Below are 19,155 nucleotides of genomic sequence, written 5' to 3' on the forward strand. Positions count from 1 at the left end.
GAGTGTAGACTCACAATTTTGGGGCACATTTGTTTTGATTCAAGGTTATAAATGCATGGAGTAATCTGATTCCAAGCCAGGGACAAGTCTAGCAGCTGGCTTTTGTGCTTAGTGCATTAGGGAAGCACATTGTCACTGCAGGACGAATAATCGAATCAGACATCTGGAAGCATTAGGCTACAGAAATAGATGAATAGCTTTGAGTTTTCTTTTAACTTTCTCCTGCTGGGGTTCGATTCTGTGAGTGCTGGACACCTACTCGTTCCTCACCTTCCTTGTGCGTGGGCCGTGACGGCCACTGTCAACAAACTAATTGATGATGGGATCACAACCAAATCACAACCACACATCCAGTGATTGAGAGCACGCAGAATTTCCGCCTCTTTAACCCAGGAGCACTGAGGGCAACGTTTGCGCCCCTACTGTGTCAGCTGTGGCTCAGTAGTAGCAATCTCATCCCTTGAGTCAGAAGGTTGTAGGTTCAAGTGTCAGCCCAGGGATTTAGGCACAGAATCTAGGCTGACACTTAAGGGGAGTGCTGCACTGCCGGAGGTGTCGTCTTTCTGATGAGATGTTAAACCGAGGCTCTGTCTGCTCTCTCAGGTGGAAATAAAAAAGTCCCATGATGCTATTTGAAGAAGGGCAGGTGAGTCCTTCCCAGTGTCCTGGTCAATATATATCCCCAAACCAACATCATTAAGGAGATTAGCTTAATGCTGTTATTTAATATTGTTAACAGCCAAACACACACTCTTTTTGATAGGTGGATAAATAACATTCTGATATCTCAGGCTATAAATTATGAATCAGGTGTATTAGGAAATAAAATGAAGCAGAAGCAACAGCACATAATGACTGTCACTAAATTACAGTACCTCATATAATCTGACTGCTTCTTGCAAGACAATAAATGTCAGGAACCCTTTTGCAGTCCTGTGTAAGTCCTTTCAACAACATGTCCTCAATGCCTCACATGCGAAAGAAAATTCATGGTGTCCTCCATTGCTTTTGCTCAAGTAGCAGCTGAAGGCTGGAGGAGGTTACAGCGATAAGAAGAGGTGAGGCCGAGGAAAGATTTGAAAACAGGGAGGACCATTTTAAAATTGAGGCATTGCTGAACAAGGAGCCAGTCCTCCAGCCCTACAACCCTCTGAGATATCTGCCCTCCTCCAGTCCTGGCCTCTTGAGCATCCCCAATTTTAATCATTCCATCATTGGCAGCCATGCCTGCAGTTGCCTAGACCCTAAGTTCTGGAATTCCCTCTGTAAACCTCTCTGCCTCTCTACTTCTCTTCCTTCCTTAAGACACTCCTTAAGACCTAACTCTTTGAACAAGCTTTTGATCGTCTGCCCTGATATCTCCTTATGTGGCTCTATGCCAAATTTTGTTTTATAACGCTCCTGTGAAGGGCCTTGGCATGTTTTACTATGTTACAGGCGCTATATAAATGCAAGTTGTAGTTGCTGTTCTCTATTGTCCAACACAGGCATGCCATCTTCCACATTACTTCACACATAAAGGTCATGTTTAGGTTCGTAGGAAGCATGGTGCTGCCCATGAAGCCACGGGCATGGGAGTTATTCTCATTAACTTGTATTGTTGATTAGTTCACAGTCGAGAACAAGATCAGGCACAATTTTCTCATCCTCCATCGTTGAACGTGAGGCCGAGATTAACGGATCAGTAATTACAGGAAAAAAAACCTCTTTCTTTAATCATTAAAAGGATTCCATCCCCTCTGGCACTACACCTGCTCTGTTTTCAAAGAGACAATTCACATGTTAAATGAAGGGTGACCTACACAAAATTATGAAATTGATTGGCTGATTTGACTGATGATGCAGCTCAGGAAGGAGATAAACTAGCGACTGGGCAGTGGAAATAAGCTCCAGTTTGTAGCTGTTGTGATTGATTGCTCTGCGAGGCAGAGGCTTGTATCCCAATCCATTGCCAGCTCTTCAGGCTCATTACAAGCTCACTGACTATTAGCAAATCCCAATCATTAAACTTGGACTTAAGTAAATTGTTTTCATTTTTTATGAAGGCAATCACGAGAAAGCCAATTGGAAGAGGGAAAGCGAGGAGCAGAAAGTTGTTTGTGTCTTAAAGAACCTCAGATACCAGGGGCAGAGGTTAAAAATGAGGAGTAAGAGGTGATGTCAGGCAAACCTCTTTCACCTGAAGGGTAATAGAGTTTGGAACAGGTCACTAGGGAAGGACATTGAAGCTGACAGCGTAAATGGGTTCAAGAGAAAGGGGAAGATGGGGGAGGGGGAGGGCGGGGGGGGGTGAATTTCGACTTTGTGGCGTCTGCCCAAGGCCACAGCCAGGAGGCCTGAGCCATTTTCAGGTTGCAGGCCTCATTTGAATTTTACTGGCAAGCTGTCAGCACCAAATAGATGCTCAGCCGCAGTTCGCTGGTTTGAGACAGTGGAAAAGCAGCCAACTTCTGCACAGAGCCAACTGGCAGGTAAGGCCAGGCTGGGGTTTGAGAGGGCTGGTTCTTTAGGAGAACGGCTTGGAGTAAGCTGGCAGGATTTTGAGTGGCTTGGAGGAGCATGAATGCTCTTGCCGACCCCGTGCAAATCTATAAAAAAAAGTCCCCAAAATGTACGTTTACCTGAGCAATCTCCAGCAGTCCCTTGAAGGACCACTAATTAGGCTGCTCAATGTCCAGTACAACTGGGACTAACATGCACGGTGCCTGCTCTGCCCATTTGTACATTAACATTCCAATCGGGGTTCTACAACTGGCTTCTGACCCTGATTTGCATCATTAGACAGCATCCTTCCTGTTTTTGGTGCGAGTGCTTGGGTGCCCATTTCAAGGCCAGCCTGAAAATTAAAAATAAAATTAAATTAAATATCAATGATTTGGATGTGGAGACCAAATGTAATATTTCCAAATTTGCTCATGACACAAAACTACGTGGGAATGTAAGTTGTGAGGAGGATGCAAGGAGGCTTCAAAGGGATTTGGACAATCTAAGTGAATGGGCAAGAACATGGCAGATGGAATATCATGTGAATACGTGTGAAGTGATCCACTTTGGTAGACAAAAACAGAAAACCATTTATTTCTTAAATGGTGAGAGGTTCGGAAGGCCAAAGGGACCTGGATGTCCTTGTTCATGAGTCACTAAAAGCGAGCCTGCAGGCCACAGGGAGACGGAGAGGGAAGAGAGAGTGATCAAGATCACTCCTGACAGATGGGCATCTATCCGGAATACTCCACATCACTACAAGTGTGTGAGCAAACATTGACTACTTGTGCAAGCAAAAAAATGCCAGGTGTCTCACTAAATCAGTGTGCAACATAGTGATGAGAAAGGAAGTCAATAAATTAATCTTCTCATTTAAAGCTTCTTCACAAAAATGCACATTTGTTGTTGTTTTGATTAATGGTAAGATAAATATCTTTCCGAAATTGTCTAACTGGCCCCCTATGTAAGACAAAAATTGTAATGTGGTCCCCCCATGCGAAAAGGTTGGACAACCCTGGCCTAGAACCAGGGGACATAGTCAGAATAAGGGGTAAGTCATTTAAAACTGAGAAGAGGAGGAATTTCTTCGCTCAGAGGGTGGTGAATCTTTGAAATTCTCTACCCCAGAGGGCTGTGGAAGCTCAATTATTGAGCATGTTCAAGACAGAAATTGATAGATATCTGGATACTAATGACATGGGGATAGCGCGGGAGTGCAACATTCCAAGTTGTGGCCCTGGACAAAATATTAGTAACACAGACTGTAAATCATCAGTAATGGGAACAAACACTGCTCAGGGCAAACAGCTCCTGTTTCAAAACATAATTCCATTTAATACAATGATAATCTGACCTTTTCCTCATCTTGCCAAGCCAGGCTTACGGCTGCATCTTCTGGGATTTATTTTCAAAGGGCCGTGGTTTGCAAACATCTTTTGTAAAAGCAGATGCCAGTTGAAGTAAGCTTGTTATTTTTAAACCTACCAGCTGTCTGTCAGCAAAATCCTGGTGAAGGTTTGATACCAAGAATAAACTGGCACAGGACAAAAGCAAAACTGTGCACTTCAAGTTGGCGTCTTCAACCAATTTATTTATTCCTGTTTTAGCCTGCTAAAGGTGGACAATGTAACAATCAACACTAATTGAAAAACCTTTGCTGCGTTTGCTATCCACCTGGCTGTCTCAGCCTCTCCCTCACTCCTTATGTTCTCTCACTTTTCCCCACATCTTGCAACCTATACTGTCTTCAGGCTTATGTCCTCTGTGGGCCCCACCTCCTGCTCCCTCCTCCTCCCCACCCAATGCCTGATTGTTCAACTATCCTGTGCCAGAGCTCACTGACATTGCTAATAGATGCCTTTTCACGCTCATTGTTCTCCTCCCCATCAAAGATGCCTCCTTCTCAAAAAGTCCCATCATTGACCAGTCTGTTCTACAGATGCATCTTCAAGCTGTCTTTTCTCTCTAAGATTCTTGAACATGTCATTGGCCCAACTACTCCGACAAATCTGTTTGAATACTTTTAGTCTTAGCATTTGCCCTGCCCACAGCTCTGAGACTGTGCTGGTCAAGATTACCAGTGACATCCTTTGTGATTGTGATAATGGTGTGTTATTGTTCCTTGTCCTCCTTGACCATGTTTGACTCAGCTGATCCTCCTCTACTGTCTCTGGCTCACCGTTCAATTCTGCGGCACCAACCTCACGTTTTTCCACTCCTGCTCATTTCAACCTGGCCAGCATAAATTCAGCAATGGCTTCTGTACCCACCCCATGCAGCCACTTCCAAGGTGTCCCAATATTCCATTCTTGCTCTCCTTTTCCTCATTTACATGTTGTTACTCAATGACTTTATATATAGGTTCTAGCCTGTGTATTGAAAATTGCTCAGTTTCTATGTGTGTGCTGATGGTGTCCAACTCTGTCTCTCCACCAACTCCCTCAATTCATTTCTGTGTTCCCTGTCTGATGTCAAGTTGTGAATGGGACAGAATGGCTCCCAGTTGAATGTAGAAATGATTGTAGTTATCTCATTTAGTTTCCAGCAAAGACTCAGTACTGGGGCCTCCAGCTCTATGCTCCATCACAGCAGTTTGCTCAGATACTACAAAATCTCATTATTCTTTTTAATCCTAAGTGAAATCTCAAATCCTACAGCTCATCCATCACTAACACTGCGTACTCGTACTGTTGCATCTTTGACTGCCTCTGCCCTCATCTCACCCTCACTGCCACTGAAATCATGGTTTACATTTTTATACCTCTTGACTTTTCCAATGGCCTCCTCATCTGCCTCTTGAGTTTCATCAAACTCCAACACTGGATATTGTTTTTCACTGAGTCCCAATCATGCATCACCTTCGCCCTCATAGATTTCCATTGGTTCCCTGTCACCAGGTGAGTTATGTTTAAAATCCTCACTGTTACCTACAAATCACTCCCCATATTTCATCCTCAAATCCTCCATCCCATATCCCTGCCTGTGCTCTTTGGTCCTCAGCCCCTCTGCACCTTCACTGTCCCATTGCTAGAAGAGCCCTCAGGCCTTGTCCTTACCCTTTGGAACTCTCTCTTAACCCTCGTGCATTGCAACATCTCTCTCCACCAACAAAAACATCCTCAAAACCAACCTATTCACCAGTGGTCTCAGTCATTTATCCTAACTCTTCTATTGCTGTCCATCATCCATTTGGCCTCTGCAAAAGGGCCCTAGGGTATTTTCTATGTTAAAGGTGCTATTTAAATGTAATTTGTTATCTAAAGGAAGTACTGAGCCATACAGACATGGTTCATCTCTGGCCTGTACTGAGTTATCAGTCTCACTCAGGGCAGCACAGGGACTATAACTACCCATCACCTCAAACTAGAGAAAGAAAATAATCAACCAGGATTTTGGCCCCTGACCACAATCTAATGATCCCTGCTGGAAAGTGGATCAGGATCTGACTTCACACTGATCTCCCCATCATCAAATTCTTATCAAGCACATGCATGGTGGGAATTTCGGTAACTTACTCTGGACAGCCGGCATTCCTGGAACCACATCCCAGCATGAGTCAGTGACTTCAGGAGGAGAGGGAAGGAAACTGGCAGGAGAGAAAAATAGAAAAAGACTCTTCCTTCAGTCATTAATGCCACCTTGTACTGGTCGTATTGTTGTGCAGTAGCTGTCTAAAATACATGGTCAAAGCAAATATATGTTACAGTGCAGCCAATGTACTATGTCTACCGTTGTTATAAAGATACTTGTTATTGGCAAGTCAAATAAATGCTCTGCTGCATTTTGCACGGGTGTCAACAGGTGGCACTAAAACTCTATAAAGGTGCAAGCCGTTCAAATTCTGTAGGGGCACAAGTGAGATATGGGGTTGGATTTAGTGTTCCCGTCACAGCTTCCAGTGGCGGTCCCGGAAGTGGGCACTGTCACTGCTCATCATGTGTGGCAGGCCCACTGCAATCACGTGACAGGTGACCAATTATGATAATGGAGACATGGGGCCTATCCAATCATGTGATGGGGGCAGGCTTTGAGTTGCCAAATGCAAAGTTAGATGACTCCAGAGCAGGTGCTGGCACCATATTTAAAGCCCTTCCGCTGTTCACTGCGGAAATCGGTATTGGAGTGACTCCTGGACTCCCCCTGCCCCCGACACCCGTGGAGAAGGATGTCGGACAATGGCAGAGGTAAGACACTGGATGGCCTCACGGTTTAGTGATACCTCCCTGGAGATTCTCTTCCAGGCTACAAGGGAAAGGCAGAGATCCTCTTCCTCAGGGATGGCAAGAAGAGGTCCTCTCAACTGACCAAGAAAGCCTGGATGGAGATCGCAGAGGAGGTCAGTAGCTGTGAGGTAACCACACACCACCACCCCCACCCCCCCCCACCACACACCCAACTACCCCACCCCCCCAAACACAGTGTGATGTTCTTGGGAAGAAGATTCAGCCTGTCAGTGAGACACAGAACTGCTGCATGTGCTGTTAAAAGATGGAGTCCTTTTATTCTCTTCCAGACTCCCTCTCCTGGTATATGTGTATATGTAGACTTAAGTGGACAAAATGCCACAATGCAATTCTCCATACACTACACATGGGGGTAGTGCAGGAAGAGAGTCAATGATCTCCTTCATTCTGCCAAGGTGAGTGTAGAAGGAAAAAATTGTGGGCGATGCAGCTAAATAAATACACACATATATATATATATATATAGATATATAAAAGATGAAAGTATAGCCACATATTGTTACAAAATGGAGTATTTACCCAAGGCATTGTGGGACAAGTTAGTTAGCTTGCAGCCTTGAGCATGGTACTGCTTAGCACAGGCAATTAGCCTGACCAAGGAGGGCCCCTCATATCAGTGTATAAGACAGCTGCTTTGTGTAAGTGCAGACTGCACGAAGCAATCAGGAATGCAAGCTTGATAAAGGTAAAAAGATTCATTGTGGAAACTCAAGGATAGTTGATAAGGGGGTCTGGGAAACATCACAAGATGATCAGGGGGCTTGCTATGAGCTGATCACGTAGCCACCTGATGCCTAATGAGTAATCTAATTGGTAATATGTGTAATGTATGTAATCAATAACCGTTATGATTGGATTATGTCCAGCTGGGATGGGCTGAATAACTGTATATCTGTTGTGGATTTTCCTTTGTTCGGTGGAGAGGCATCTGGACAGCCCAGTGACCTGCTCCCCGCTGGCGTAATAAACTGTTTGACATTGGAGCAGACCTGAGTGTCGAGTGATTCTTCTAGATTCATTCCCGCTAACAGTGAGTGCTCCATACCTCTCTCCTTTTTGGGGATTTCATGTGGCTATGCAGGAGAAAGCCCGACATGGGGAGGGATGCACCAAAAAGGTGCTGGCAAAGAGGGGTTATGCATCACCATATCCTGCCAGATGCGTGGCTGCATCTCAGCCACAGGCCACTATCTTACGAAGCTTACCCCCATTAACTCCCCTGCGAGCTGATGTGGGGATGAGCCATGTAGGAAACCCCAGCAGGGGTTGAGGAGCAGCCACTGGCATAAATAGCCCGTTGCTCTTCCTGTGAAGTATTTACTATCTCCTTCTTTCCACTTGTGGGATAAGCAGGCCAATAACAACAGGGAGACCTCAGGACTGGTGGAGGAATTCCAGACACACAGCCTCTCTCGACAGCTGAGGTGGAGGCACTGGAGTTAGCAGGGATCCAGGGCAGCCGCTCAATAGTGGATGGTGAGACTGGTGTCTCGGCGCAAGAGGCTGAAGATTGTCTTTAATCGAGATCCAACGCACTTCTGCAGATCCACATCATGCAAGGCTGGCATGATGAGATCTGCACAGCCTAACACACATGTTTGTGTTCGCTCATGCAGGTTGGTGTCCACAGGAGACTCCATCAGAAGGGGGTCAGCAGTCCACCTTTGAGGAGGAGCAGTCAGAGCATGAACCGTCATATGACTCTCCTGCACCTTCCACCAGCACAGATACTTTCACCTCGGTGGGTTTCCGCTTGGCTTTAGAATCAGAGTCACAAGCTGGTGAGAGAACCGCATACGTGCCCGAGCTGCTGGCTGAGGCTGAAACAGCTGAGGCCTCTGACAGCCGGAGGACAGTGGGTGACCAGGCCCATGCTGAACCGCAGGATGATAACGAGTCTCTGGTGTCAACGGCACAGGGCATGCTGGAGTTGCAGAGGAAGGTAAGGCGACATCTGATGGAGATGCCAGAGGTCATGCATAGCCATGAGTGGAAGATGGGAGGAGTCCATCCATGCTATGAGTGCTGCCATTTCTAAGGTGTGTGAGCTCTTGGCTTCCTCCATCCAGAGGTTGGTGACCCTCATGGAGAACCAGATCCCACAGATGCATGAGGACCTGCACCCCATCTCCTTGGCAAAGTGAGTGAAGTACGAGACGCTTGGAGTCTTCTCCAGGTCCTCGTCCTTCTTTGGTCAGCAGGGAGGTTCAAGTGAACCTTGAAAGGGAAGAGGAGAAACTGACCGCCACATCTGCGGGTTCATCTCAGGGCGCTCTGAGTGCGGACAGCCCCTCCGCCAGTGAGCCCAGCTCCAGTAGCCGCAACACCTGAGGAGAGTCCTGCACCTGTGCAGGAAACCCCCAGGCAGCTGGACCCTCGGGGCCTCAGACAGCCAGAGAACACCCGCCAAAGTCTGTACAGGTCAAGGGGCAGCCTGATCAACAGCCTGCCTCCAGCCCAGCTGCTAGTGCAGGGGTTACACCTCAGAGAAGCACTTGTAAATGTAGAAAGAAAACCAGCTTGGTGTTTCACAGGTGTCTGACATTTGCCATTTGTTTTATTTTATAAAGTTTTCTCATTATAGAAGTTAAAATTCATTGTGGAAAATGCTTATTCTTTCATTCCTTAATTGTGAACTGCTGACTTCACACTTCTCCCTTAGTGGGCTGCCATTGTGGGCATAGCCCTCCCTTGGTAAATGTCTCACATGGGCCAGAGTGCGTGATTGATCTGGCCGCTTGGCATGGAACCCAAATAGAAAGGAGGCAACAGTTTGAATGGAGGTGAGTCTTTATCGAGTTTATTCTGGGACGGCATCATGGTGGGTAAGTAGGAGATCGTCTCTTGCCTCCCTGGCCCGTCGCTCAATCTACCTGGTCTCCGGTGCAAGGGGTACAAGGTCCAGTGCTGCTTGCTCATTAGCCTCCTCCACATCCTCCTCCCTAAGGAGGCCGTCACTGACTTATGCACCCTGCTGCAGAGCAAGTTTCAACCTATGGGATTCGGTGGACACCTTATGCCCTAGCGATCACTGTGGCATTTAACCTTTACCAGGGACTGTGTGGTGTCTCCCAGACAGTTCCACAGACAGTGACTGCTCCGGGAGTACAGTTCCACAGACAGTGACTGATATTGGAGTACGGTTCCACAGAGAGTGTCTGATATGGAGTACAGTTCCCCTGACAGCGACTGATCCTGGAGTACAGTTCCACTGAGAGTGACTGATCCTACAGTACAGTTCCACTGAGTGACTGATCCTGTGGTACAGTTCCACTGAGAGTGACTGATCCTGGGGTACAGTTCCACTGAGAATGACTGATCCTACAGTACAGTTCCACTGAGAGTGACTGATCCTGGGGTACAGTTCCACTGAGAGTGACTGATCCTACAGTACAGTTCCACAGAGAGTGACTGATCCTGGGGTACAGTTCCACTGAGAGTGACTGATCCTACAGTATAGTTCCACAGAGAGTGACTGATCCTGGGGTACAGTTCCACAGAGAGTGACTGATCCTAGAGTACAGTTCCACTGAGAGTGACTGATCCTGGGGTACAGTTCCACTGAGAGTGACTGATCCTACAGTACAGTTCCACAGACAGTGATTGATCCTACAGTACAGTTCCACTGAGAGTGACTGATCCTGGGGTACAGTTCCACTGAGAGTGACTGATCCTAGAGTACAGTTCCACAGACAGTGATTGATCCTCCAGTACAGTTCCACTGAGAGTGACTGATCCTGTGGTACAGTTCCACTGAGAGTGACTGATCCTGGGGTACAGTTCCACAGACAGTGATTGATCCTACAGTACAGTTCCACTGAGAGTGACTGATCCTGGGGTACAGTTCCACTGAGAGTGACTGATCCTAGAGTACAGTTCCACAGACAGTGATTGATCCTACAGTACAGTTCCACTGAGAGTGACTGATCCTGGAGTACACTTCCACTGAGAGTGACTGATCCTGGGGTACAGTTCCACTGAGAGTGACTGATCCTACAGTACAGTTCCACAGAGAGTGACTGATCCTGGGGTACAGTTCCACTGAGAGTGACTGATCCTACAGTACAGTTCCACTGAGAGTGACTGATCCTAGAGTACAGTTCCACAGACAGTGATTGATCCTCTAGTACAGTTCCACTGAGAGTGACTGATCCTGGAGTACACTTCCACTGAGAGTGACTGATCCTGGGGTACAGTTCCACTGAGAGTGACTGATCCTACAGTACAGTTCCACAGAGAGTGACTGATCCTGGGGTACAGTTCCACTGAGAGTGACTGATCCTGGGGTACAGTTCCACTGAGAGTGACTGATCCTGGGGTACAGTTCCACTGAGAGTGACTGATCCTACAGTACAGTTCCACTGAGAGTGACTGATCCTGGGGTACAGTTCCACTGAGAGTGACTGATCCTACAGTACAGTTCCACAGAGAGTGACTGATCCTAGAGTACAGTTCCACAGAGAGTGACTGATCCTAGAGTACAGTTCCACAGAGAGTGACTGATCCTGGGGTACAGTTCCACAGAGAGTGACTGATCCTGGGGTACAGTTCCACTGAGAGTGACTGATCCTAGAGTACAGTTCCACAGAGAGTGACTGATCCTAGAGTACAGTTCCACAGAGAGTGACTGATCCTGGGGTACAGTTCCACAGAGAGTGACTGATCCTAGAGTACAGTTCCACAGAGAGTGACTGATCCTACAGTACAGTTCCATTGAGAGGGACTGATCCTGGGGTACAGTTCCTCTGACAGCGACTGATCCTGGGGTACAGTTCCACTGAGAGTGACTGATCCTAGAGTACAGTTCCACTGAGAGTGACTGATCCTAGAGTACAGTTCCATTGAGAGGGACTGATCCTGGGGTACAGTTCCTCTGATAGCGACTGATCCTGGGGTACAGTTCCACTGAGAGTGACTGATCCTGGGGTACAGTTTCACACATAGTTCACTAGCATCAGGTGGTGGCGTAGTGGTATTGTCACTGAACTAGGAACCCAGAGACCCAGGGTATTTCTCTGGGGACATGGGTTTGAACCCCACCACAGCAGAAGGTGGAATATGAATTTAATTTATAAATATGGAATTAAAATCTAGTCTAATCATGGTCATGAAACCACTGTCGATTGTTGTAAAAACCCATCTGGTTCACTAATGTCCTTTAGGGAAGGAAATCTGTTGTCCTTACCTGGTCTGACCTACATGTGACTCCAGACCCACAGCAATGTGGTTGACTCTTAAATGCCCTCTGAAATGGCCGAACAAGCCACTCAATTTTATCTAACCGCTACGAAGTCAATAAAACAGAATGAAACTGGACGGATCTCCTGGCATCGACCTCGGCACTGGAAACGACAACAGCAAACCCAGCCCTGTTCTACCCTGCAAATTCCTCCTTAATTACATCTGGGTGTTTGTGCCAAAGTTGGGAGAGCTGTCTCATAGACTAGTCAAGCAACAGCCTGACATAGTCATACTCACGGAATCATACTTTACAGACAATGTCCCAGACACTGCCATCACCATCCCCACCATCTCCTGTTCCACCAGCATGGCAGACCCAGCAGAGGTGGCGGCACAGTGGCATATAGTCGGGAGGGAGTTGCCCTGGGAGTCCTCAACATGGAATCTGGACCCCATGAAGTTTAATGGCATCAGGTCAAACATGGGCAAGGAAACCACCTGCTGAATACCACCTACTGCCCTCCCTCAGCTGATGAATCAGTAGTTCTCCATGTTGGTCACCACTTGGAGGAAGTACTGAGGGTGGCAAGGGCGCAGAATTTACTCTGGGTGGGAGACCTCAATGTCCATCACCAAGAGTGGCTCGGTAGCACCACTACTGACCGAGCTGGCTGAGTCGTAAAAGACATAGCTGTGAGACTGGGTAAGCGGCAGGTGGTGAGGGAAAAACATACTTGACCTCATCCTCATCAATCTGCCTACTGCACATGCATCTGTCCATGACAGTATTGGTAAGAGTGACCACCGCACAGTCCTTGGGGAGACAAAGTCCCGCCTTCACACTGAGGATACTCTCCATCATGTTGTGTGACACTACCACTGTGCTAAATAGGATAGATTTTGAACAGATCTCGCAGTGAAGAACTGGGCATCCATGAGGTGTTGTGGGCCATCAGCAGCAGCATTGTACTCAACCACAATCTGTAACCTCACGGCCCACCATATTCTCCACTCTACCATTACCATCAAGCCTGGAGACCAATCCTGGTTCAATGAAGAGTGCAGGAGGGCATGCCAGGAGCAGCACCAGGCAAACCTCAAAATGAGGTGTCAACCTGGTGAAGCTACAACCCAAGACTACTTGAGTACCAAACTGCGTAAGCAGCATGCGATAGACAGAGCTAAGCGATCTCAGAACCAATGGATCAGAACTAAGCTCTGCAGTCTTGTCACATCCAGCCATGAATGGTGGTGGACAATTAAACAACTAACTGGAGGAGGCTGCACAAATATCCCCATCCTCAATGATGGGGGAGCCCAGCGCATCAGTGCGAAAGATAAGGCTGAAGCATTTGCAACAATCTTCAGCCAGAAGTGCCGAGTTGATGATCCATCTTGGCTTCCTCCTGAAGTCCCCAGCGTCACATATGCCAGACTTCAGCCAATTCAATTCACTCCATGTGATATCAAGAAACGACTGAAGGCACTGGATACTGCAAAGGCTATGGGCCCTGACAATATTCCGGCAATAGTACTGAAGACCTGTGCTCCAGAACTTGCCGTGCCCCTAGCCAAGCTGTTGCAGTACAACTACAACACTGGCATCTACCCTGCAATGTGGAAAATTGCCGAGGTATGTACTGTACACAAAAAGCAGGACAAGTCCAACCCGGCCAAGTACCACCCTATCAGTCTACTTGCAATCATCAGTAAAGTGATGGAAGGTGTCATCAACAGTGCTATCAAGCAGCACTTGCTTAGCAATAACCTGCTCAGTGACGCACAGTTTGGAATCCCCAGGGCCACTCAGCTCCTGACCTCATTACAGCCTTGGTTCAAACATGGACAAAAGAGCTGAACTCAAGAGGTGAGGTGAGAGTGACTGCCCTTGACATCAAGGCAGCATTTGACTGAGTATGGTATCAAGGAGCCCTAGCAAAACTGAAGTCATGGGGAATCAGGGGAAAAACTCTCCGCTGGTTGGAGTCATACCAGGCGCAAAAGAAGATGGTCGTGGTTATTGGAGGTCAATCATCTGAGCTCCAGGACATCACTACAGGAGTTCCTCAGGGTAGTGTCCTAGGCCCAACCATCTTCTGTTGCTTCATCAATGACCTTCCTTCAATCATAAGTCAGAAGTGGGGATGTTCACTGATGATGGCAGTATGTTCAGCGCCATTCGCGAATGCTCAGATACTGAAGCAGTCTGTGTAGAAATGCAGCAAGACCTGGACAATATCCAGACTTGGGCTGATAAGTGGCAAATAACATTCGCGCCACACAAGTGCCAGGCAATGACCATCTCCAACAAGAGAGAATCTAACCATGTCCCCTTGATATTCAATGGCATTACCATCGCTGAATCCCCCACTATCAACATCCTAGGGGCTACCATTGACCAGAAACTGAACTGGAGTAGCCATATAAATACCGTGGCTACAAGAGCAGGTCAGAGTCTAGGAATCCTGTGGCGAGTAACTCAACTCCTGACTCCCCAAAGCCTGTCCACCATTCACAAGGCACAAGTCAGGAGTGTGATGAAATACTCTGCACTTGCCTGGATGGGTGCAGCTGGAACAACACTCAAGAAGTTCGACACCATCCAGGACAAAGCAGCCCACTTGATTGGCACCCTGTCCACAAACATTCACTCCCTCCAGCACCGACGCAGAGTGGCAGCAGTGTATACCATCTAAAAGATGCACTGCAGCAACGCACCAAGGCTCCTTAGACAGCACCTTCCAAACCTGTGACCTCTACCAACTAGATGGACAAGGGCAGCAAATGCATGGGAATACCACCACCTGCAAGATCCCCTCCAAGCCACACACCATGCTGACTTGGAACTGTATCACCGTTCCTTCACTGTCACTGGGTCAAAATCCTGGAACTCCCTTCCTAACAGCACTGTGGGTGTACCTACCTCACATGGACTGCAGCGTTTCAAGAAGGAAGCTCACCACCACCTTCTCAAGGGCAATTCGGGATGGGCAATAAATGCTGGCATAGCCAGTGACCACATAATGACTTCATTACATTTTTTTTAAAATGGAATAAAAGCTGACACCAGTAGCAGTGACCACATAATGACTGGATTGCTGAAAAAACCCATCTGGTTCAATAAACTGCTTTTGGGAAGGAAATCTACCATCCTTACTTGGTCTGGCCTGTATGTGACTCCTGTCCCACAAAAATGTGGTTCACCTTTAAATCGGCCTAGCAAACCACTCAGTTGCCAAGAAAGCAGCTCACCAAATTTCTGTCAAAGGGCAATTAGGAATGAGCAACAAATGTTGGCCTTGTCAGTGATACCCACATCCCGTGAATGAATAAAAGGAAACACACACTAATGGAGCCACATTCACCCTGGGTGCTTTATGGCAACACAAACTGAAATGCTAATATTAGATGTCCTATTAAATCCTGTAAACATGTGCTTACTTTGAAGGCCCATATACCAGATAAGTGATTGGAAAGATTTTTGGTATTGGTCAACCAATCTATAAACATCAAGGCATGAGGGTGAGCTCTTGTGGGAATGTTGATGAGGGCCATAAATATATAACAGTTCACTTTGTCAATTTGACCCAGTTTCAACCCAGAGCGGATATTACACCTCTGGATCAGAGTATCTTTAACCTAATTGATTTTTCTGGTCAGAAATAAGCATCCTTCTTCCCACAGCCTGCATCGATAGGATTACAGCACATCATCTCTTAGCAATATTTCAATCAAGATATTAGCATATCAAAATACTTTCTCCCCTTCAATGAGATACTGTGGCAGCAATATCAGACATCTCATCTCTAAGCATCCATACTGACTTTTAATGAAGATTTCAGGGAGCAAAATTAGATGGCCTCTGAAAATGGGCAGGAAGTTTTGAGGCGTGATTAACCAATGCCCATTAAAAGTATTGCAGGCAGCATGTAAACCTGACTGAGACAGGATGTGAGAAATTATCAGTTGGTAAATCTACAGATCGACAGTGGAATGCATTGAGAAGGGTAATTAGGGGGATACAAAACAAGCATGTAAAGCTGAAAAGCTGAGGAGATACTTGCATTTATGGTTTATGAGAGTGGGTTAGTAGTAAAACACGAGGAGTCATAGAGTTATATAGCACAGAAACAGACACTTTGGCCCATCGTGTCTGTGCCGGACATAAAGCACCTAACTATTCTAATCCCATTTTCCAGCATTTGGCCTGTAGCCTTGCATGCTATGACGTTTCAAGTACTCATCTAAATACTTCTTAAATGTTGTGAGGGTTCCTGCCTCTACTACCTCTTCAGGCAGTGCGTTCCAGATTCCAACCACCCTCTGGGTGAAAAATATTTTCTTCCAATCTCCTCTAAACCTCCTGCCCCCTTACCTTAAATCTATGCCCCTTGGTTATTGACCCCTCCGCTAAGGGAAAAAGTCTCTTCCTAGCTAACCTATCAATGCCCCTCATAATTTTGTATACTTCAATCATGTTCCCCCCTCGGTCTTCTCTGCTCTAAGGAAGACAGCCCTAGCCTTTTCAATCTCTCTTCATAGCTGAAATGCTCCAGCCCAGGCAACATCCTGGTGAATCTCCTCTGCACCCTCTCCAGGGCAATCACTCCAGCTGTGGCCTAACTAGCGTTTTATACAGCTCCATCATAACCTCCCTGCTCTTATATTCTATGCCTCGGCTAATAAAGGCAAGTATCCCATATGCCTTCCTAACCACCTTATCTACCTGTGCTGCTGCCTTCAGTGATCTATGGACAAGTACACCAAGGTCCCTCTGACCCTCTGTACTTCCTAGGGTCCTACCATCCGTTGTATATTCCCTTGCCTTGTTAATCCTCCCAAAATGCATCTCCTCACACTTCTCAGGATTAAATTCCATTTGCCACTGCTCCGCCCATCTTACCAGCCCATCTATATTGTCCTGTAATCTAAGGCTTTCCTCCTCACTATTTACGACACCACCAATTTTCGTGTCATCTGCGAACTTACTGATCAAGAAGATAAAGATTCGGCGAAAGAATGAGTATTGGGGGGATTACAGAAAGCAACAAAAGAAGCAAGAAATAACGAGGAGATAAGAAGGGAGTATGAAAAGAAACAGTGATGATATTGAGGGTAATAGAATAGGTCTTCGAGAGAGCATCAAAAAAGAAAGGGATCAGAGTAATGTAAGGCAATTGGATATCTCTTGTATTTTTGTTATGCTCTGAGGCATTTGTTAATATCACCTGTATTTCTGTTCATAAGTAAAATGTAACCAGTTGTGGTGTGGACCAGCATGTGGAGCTCACCGGGCAGTAAAAACATGGAAGCAAAGGACATCAGGACGAAGGGAGGAGAATTCTGATCGAATACATCATCGCTGGGGTTCATATTGAACTTTTTAAAAATAAAAGACAGTATAACTGAACAAGGACCCCCAAATACACACACAGACAGTCAGGAATGCCACTGATGTGGTAGGCTGGGTTGTTGGGACATCAAACAGCCTGTCTACAACCACACTCATGGACACCTCTTGAACTACGTGTGAATGGTTTCCTTCTTGCCTTATCAAGATACAGATATCACATCCATGGGGGCTATGCAACTAAGACCCCCTCCCCCTTCCTGCTGAGAGCAGGATATGACCACATACAGGTGGTCTTGCATAGCTAGAGTAGGATTGATAAGGCACTGAAACCCAGTCGGATGACCCAACTCAGAATATTACCTTATATGTCGAGGATCAGGGTCAGAAAGGGGTATAAAGCCACAGCTCACAAGGACATTGTTGCAGGAGCCGAGAAGTGTGACTTGGTCAGTCACTGGCAGTTGTGCGGAAGATATCGTTCAGCGGATCTGACCACCCGGGAACGAGATTCGGTACGCAGGTCAACAAAACAACTGGTTTATGTATATACTATTGCTTGGTGAGTTAATAAAGGTGTTCCACATAAAGTGGAAATTGTATCCAAAGTTTGTTTCATGCCATTGATACTCAGGATGGGGTCAGGACCTTAGAGGGAAGTGAGACCTCCCTGTTAAGAGTCTTACAGTTCTGGCGATCACGAGCGGGATCCCGAAAGGCCAAGAAATGACAAAACCAACTATGGATGAATTAGTCACAAAATATGTGGCGGGGAGACTGCCCCTGCAGGAGGAGTGGGTTAGGGTGATTCTGGAAGCAGATGATCCCCTAGTAGAAGCTGATCAGTGGACACAGGGATCCACACGTAAACGGACACTAGTAAAGGGAGTCTGGTAGCTGGCGTATCAAAGGAAGATGGAGGCAGAATTGATTAAACTGAGAAAGGGGAGGAAAGATTGGCTACAGTGCACAGAACCATGGAACAATTAAAGGCAGGAGAGAGATAAAGAGAGATCATGACAGAGAAGTTGAGAGATGGGCCAGTAAGACGGAAAACTTAGACAGTCAGTGTGTTCATAATCAGCGGCAGTGTGAACTCTGGTCGGAGAAAGAGACAGAACAAAGAATGAGGGTGAAGCGTGCTGAGAGAGAGAGACGATATCAGAGCAGCCTACAGGGTTGGCAGCAAGAAAAGGACAGGCTTGCTGATCACACACACTGTCGGCGAAACATTGGGATGCTGGAGGCGAGATTGCAACAGTATCGGGGTGTCATTTGCGTTTTACGGGGAAGAGAAGCTGTAGATAAGGAAGAGGAGGAAAGGATAGGGGAGAAGTTTGAGGATGCGAGTGAGGAGAAACTATGTCTGTGCTGGACGGGCAACATTCTGGCCACCCGGAAGGGAGGCCAGTGAGGATGGCACCAGATGCAGTTTTCATGCCCCAGGTCCCAATCAGCAATGGGGGGCTCTCGATTGCGAACTTCTCATTCCGTACTTGGCTGAGAAATTGCATAAAATGACTGGGAACTTAAAGAAACTCCAGTCAGGGGAAGAGCCGTACAGTCATTTCCTGGAAATTGACCAGATGGCCGGGCTTCACGGCTTGGATGATGGGGAGAAAGCCCGACTGCTCCTTTTTACCTTGGCTCCCTCTATTTATGCGGCCCTGCCTAATAAGGCAAAGACAGGGCAAGGGACATGGGATCAGATGAAAACCGGAATCACAGTGGCTGTGGGACTCACCAGAGGGGATCCTTTTAAGTTGTTCGACCAGAAACCCACAGAGTCACTGGCGATGTTCACCGACAGGCTTTGGGCAGTGTATGATCAGCCCATGGGGTCAGACCTCGGGATCGACCACACTTACAGGCTGACGCCTTGAATCACTGGTTGCG

Source organism: Heterodontus francisci, chromosome 36, assembly GCF_036365525.1.
Source record: "Heterodontus francisci isolate sHetFra1 chromosome 36, sHetFra1.hap1, whole genome shotgun sequence".
In the NCBI taxonomy this organism is placed as follows: Eukaryota; Metazoa; Chordata; class Chondrichthyes; order Heterodontiformes; family Heterodontidae; genus Heterodontus; species Heterodontus francisci.